The sequence below is a fragment of the Dama dama genome, chromosome 13 (assembly GCF_033118175.1).
Source record: "Dama dama isolate Ldn47 chromosome 13, ASM3311817v1, whole genome shotgun sequence".
NCBI lineage: Eukaryota > Metazoa > Chordata > Mammalia > Artiodactyla > Cervidae > Dama > Dama dama.
In genome coordinates, this window is record NC_083693.1 from 14,411,999 (window position 1) to 14,417,739 (window position 5,741).

A 5,741-nucleotide genomic window follows, 5' to 3' on the forward strand; every position below is an offset into this window, starting at 1 on the left:
TGAAACTGGAGCCCATTATACAGAGTGAAGTAAGCCAGAAAGAAAATCACCAATACAGTATACTAATGCATATATATGGAATTTAGAAAGATGCTAACGATAACCCTGTATTCGAGACAGCAAAAGAGACAGAGATGTATAGAACAGTCTTTTGAACTCAGTGGGAGAGGGCGAGGGTGAGATGATTTGGGAGAATGGCATTGAACCATGTATATTATCATATGTGAAATGAATCACCAGTCCAGGTTCAATGCATGATACAGGATGCTTGGGGCTGGTGCACTGGGATGACCCAGAGAGATGGGATGGGGAGGGAGGTGGCAAGGGGGGTCAGGATGGTGGATTCATGTCAATGTATGGCGAAACCAATACAACAGTGTAAAGTAATTAGCCTCCAATTAAAATAAATAAATTTATATTAAAAATAAATAAATAAAAAATTTAAAAAATAGAAGCGTTAACAAAGGAAAAAGTAAGTAAAAATAAAAATTATGGATTAATAAAAAGGAACAATAGAACAAAATGAAAGAAAACATTTTTTATATTGAAGAAAAATCTGTTTTTTCATTTTGTTCTATTTTATATATATATATATATATATATACACAAATATATATGTGTATATATATGTATACATATATATAGTGGTATTAAGAAGAATATGGACTTCCCTGGTAGCTCAGATGGTAAAGAATCCCTCTGCAATGCAAGAGGTGCAGGAGACCCAGTTTCCATCCCTGGGAACCTGGAGAATAGAAGATCCCCTAGAGAATGGAATGGCTACCCACTCCAGTATTCTTGCCTGGAGAATTCCATGGACAGAGGAACCTGATGGGATCCAGGCCATAGGGTCACAAAGAGTCAGACACGACTGAGCAACTAACACTTTTTACTTTAAGAGGAATATTACCCTGTGGTGTCAGCTGTTCTCACCACACAGTGAGCTCAAGCCAGTTTGTCTACCCAGAAAGCCCTCTAATACTTCTAGGAAGCTCTCTGGGCCTGCTGTGGGTGCTCGCTGTAGGGTCTACTGCTGCTCAGCCCTGACCTGACTCCAGCTTGTCCCTGCTTCCGAAGTCCACAATTGCCTCAAAGTCCAGTTTCAAGTTAACTGTGGGGAGTTAATCCACTGCACCTGCCATTGTGGGAGTGAATTCCCTTCCTCTTCCTTGGTCACACAGCCCCTGGCACTCCGCCTTGGTTTTGGCCCCACCTCTGCTTGTAGACCACCCTCTGGTGTCTGATCCCTGCCCAGACAAGAAGATGATGATCTCTTGCTTCCCTGGCAGGCCAAGACTTTCCCCTGAACTCCTCAGATGTATGGGATTAGCCACATTAGAGTACCTTCACAGCAGTCAACCCCAGTCATCTCCCTGGGAACCCGAGACTTGGCACCCAGCCTTCTTCCGTCGCTGTGGCAGTGTTTCCAAACACTGCAAACAAGTGTTTCCAGCTGGGAAGTGCTGGTCAGCAAACAGCTCTGTGGTGAATTCTGTTTTGTCTTCTTAGCATCTGCTGCTGTATTCCCCTCTGAGGTTCCAAAACTTCCCCCATCCCTGCCTATGAGGAGGTTTCCAAGTATGCGGAAACTTTTCCACCTTCATAGCTCCCTCCCCAAGGTGCAGTTTCTTGTCCCAATTCCTTTGTCTCCTTTTTTTCTTATGTCTTTTGCCCTACTTAATTCTGTCCGAGCTCTTCTGCCAGTGTTCAGAAGGTGTTCTGTAGGAGTTGTTCCACATGCAAGTGTGTTTTTGATGCATGTGTAGGGAGGAAGGTAATCTCCATGTCTTACTCCACCATCTTGAATGTCTCCCCCAGTACATGTATTCTTAATCTAAACACCCTTGCCTTCCACCTACTTCTTATTAGCCCTAGATGCTCTATAAAATGAATTCTTGGGATATTTAGGCACCCAGGAAGTAAAACAAATATTTAATAGATGGGATTATAAGCTTAAATCTTACAGTTAATATCAGAAGAAGATAACTTCTTTGGTGTCTGCAATTCAGGTTCTATCTACCCCCTCACCAAGTTTCCCTTTGAGATTAGGATTTTGCTACATGAGCATAAGTCAGAACTGAAGGACTAGGGGTGGGGATATCTTAGGAGCTAATTCTTCCTGAACTGGATTAGAATTTAGCTCCCACATCTTTCATGACATGTGCTAGTGAGGATGCCTTTTCTACCTCCGTACAGTCTTCCTGGTAATGCAAGTTACCCTGTTGTTTCTGCTTCTGATAGGACATTGAAAATGATTCTGGCATTTTTTTTTCTATATTTAAGACCCAGAGACGCTCTCTCTACCATTTCCAAGAGGGTTCTTGCTCCCATCCTTTGTGAGCTACTTCACCTCACCTCACTCCGGAGTGGAACTCCGGAGCTCTGATCAATAGCCTCATAAATAACAAGTTGGTTGCAGTTAACTTTTTTCTGATCACATTCCCTACCTCAAAAGAGTACCTTCCTTTGGGTTCTGGATTTGGCTGTTGTGCAGCACTTAGCAATAACATGAGACTTCAATGTCATTCCCTGATTTAGTGTGGACTGAATAGGGTTGCTTTGGCATCAAACAATTTAATGACACAGGCTTGATAATTTAAGGGCTAGTGAGAAGAAAGGGTAAAAAAGAAACTTGTAACATTGTTTATACTCTTGTCCCAAGTGAAAATTTTGCAAAAATTTGATGAGAGGAAAGCGAGGGCTTCTATGCTCAGAGCTCAACCTCCATTTGTGTGTCTTGGGACCAGAAAAATTAGCTCTACTTGAATCCCTTTTTTTCCCAGAAGTCCAATATTTTCAGTGTGCAATTTTTCAGAACATGAGGCTCACTCAGGATAACTTGTATCATGTTATAGCAGAAACTTTTATACCAGCGACACAGCCGTGCAACACTCGAAAGAACTTTGCTTCTGCAGAACTATATTAAAATGTTGATTTGAATATGTATGTATTTGTATGTAATCAGTAAATGCCCTGGTTCTGACGGTGTAAGAATATGAATTTAAGAGATATATATTTTTGTTGTTGTGCAGTCACCCGGTCATGTCCAACTCTTTTGTGACCCCAAAGAAAGCAACATTCCTTGTCCCTCACCATGTCTTGAAGTTTGCCCAAGTTCAAGTCCCTTGCATCGGTGATGCCATCCAACCATCTCATCTTCTGACAACCTCAATCTTCTCCTTCTGCCATAAATCTTTCCCAGCATCAGGGACTTTTCTGATGAGTTGGCTGTTTGCATCAGATGACCAAAATACTGGAGTTTCGTCTTCAGCATCAGTCCTTCAAATGAGTATTTAGGGTTAATTTCCCTTAAGGTTGACTGGTTTGATCTCCTTGCTGTCCAGGGGACTTTTAGGAATCTTCTTCAGCACCACAGTTCAAACACATCGATTCTTTGGCATTCTGCCTTCTTTACAGTCTAGCTCTCACAACCGTATGTGACCACTGGGAAGACCATAGCTTTGACTGTATGGACCTTTGTCGGCAGAGTAATGTCTCTGCCTTTCCACACACTGTCTAGGTTTGTCATAGCTTCTTTTTGTTCTTCTTCTTCAGGAAATACCTTCTCTTCAGGAAAATTGGAAATATCAAGAGAACATTTCACCCAAAGATGGGCACAATAAAAAACAGAAATGATAGAGACCTAGTAGATGCTGAAGAGATCAAGAAGAGGTGGAAAGAATACACTGAAGAACTCTACAAAAAATAACTTAATGAACTGGATTACTACAGTCAGTCACACTGCTGTTAATAAAGCTAGTGGATGCAATGGAATCCCAGTAGAGTGATCCAAACTCTACAGGATGATGCCATCAGGGTGTTGCTTTTGATATGTCAGCAAATCTTGAAGACCCAGCAGTGGCCACAGGACTGGAAAGGGTCAATTCTCATCCCACTTCCCAAGAAGAGTAGGACTAAAGAGTGCTCTAACCACCAGACAATTGCGCTCACATCTAGTTTTACCTATGTGTATATTTAACATATTTTAAAGGCCACACCTGAGGGTCTACAAGAATGTCATTCCAAGAGAGGTCTTTGTATTATTCAACTCTGAGAAACACTATTGTTAGATTGCCATCTCTGCAATCTCCTTAGCTAGCAATTCCTTTAGTCCTATTTTGCTGCACACACTTTTGTGAAAAGCTGAGATTTCACAATTTGTCAGTTAGCTATTGCCACAATAATCTTCATAGCAGCACTATTTACAATAGCCAAGACATGGAAACAACCCAAATGTCCTTCAACAGATGAATGGATATGTGGTATCTATATACAATGGAATACTACTCAGCCATAAAGGAGAATGAAATAATGCCATTTGAAGCAACATGGATGGACCTAGAGATTATATTAATTGAAGAGAAATACAAATACCTTAGGATGTCACTTATATGTGCAATCTAAAATATGATACAAATGAACTTATCTATGAAACACAAACAGACTCACAGATATAGAGAACAAAATTGTGGTTGGCAAGGGGGTAGGGGTTGAAGAGGGTTTGTATTGGGAGTTTGGAATTAGCAGGTGCAAACTATTATACAGAGAATGGATAAACAACAAGGTCCTACACAGGAAACTATATTCTATGTCTTGTAATAAATCATATGGAAAAGAACAATGTGTATATATATATATATCAGTCAGTGCCCAGTTCAGTCATTCAGTCGTGTCGGACTCTTGGCAATCCCATGGACTGCAGCATGCCAGGCCTCCCTGTCCATCGCCAACTCCCGGAGTTTACTCAAACTCATGTCCATTGAGTCAGTGATGCCATCCAGCTATCTCATCCTCTGTCATCCCCTTCTCCTCCCACCTTCAATCTTTCCCAGAGTCAGGGTCTTTTCAAATGAGTCAGTTCTTCGCATCAGGTGCCCAAAGTATTGGAGTATCAGCTTCAGCATCAGTCCTTCCAATGAATATTCAGGATTGATTTCCTTTAAGATGGACTGATTGGATTTCCTTGCAGTCCAAGAGACTCTCAAGAGTCTTCAACACCACAGTTCAAAAGCATCAATTCTTTGGCACTTAGCTTTCTTTATAGTCCAACTCTCACATCCATACATGACTACTGGAAAAACCATAGCTTTGACTAGGCAGACCTTTGTTGGCAAAGTAATGTCTCTGCTTCTTAATATTCTGTCTAAGTTGGTCATAACTTTTCTTCCAAGGAGCAAGTGTCTTTTAATTTTATGGCTGCAGTCACCATCAGTGATTTTGGAGGCCAAAAAAATAAAAATAAAGTCTGTCACTGTCCCATTGTTTCCCCATCTATTTGCCATGAAGTGATGGGACCGGATGCCATACACACACACACACACACACACACACACATATATATATATATGATATGTGCTGTGTTGTGCTTAATTGCTCAGTCATGTCTGAATCTTTGCAACCCCATGGACTGTAGCCCTCTCGTCTCCTCTGTCCTTGGGACTCTCCAGCAAGAATACTGGAGTGGGTTGCTATGCACTCCTCCAGGGCATCTTCCCAACCCAGGGATCAAACCCAGGTCTCCCACATTGCAGGCGGATACTTTACCATCTGAGCCACCAGGGAAGCCCAAGATACTGGAGTAGGGAGCCTATCCCTTCTCCAGGGGATCTTCCCAATCCAGGAATCAAACTGGGATCTCCCACATTACAGGCAGATTCTTTACAAACTGAGCTACCAGGGGAGCCTATATATATTATATATCTATATATAAAGTGATTTTGATTTACAGTAGAAATTAACAC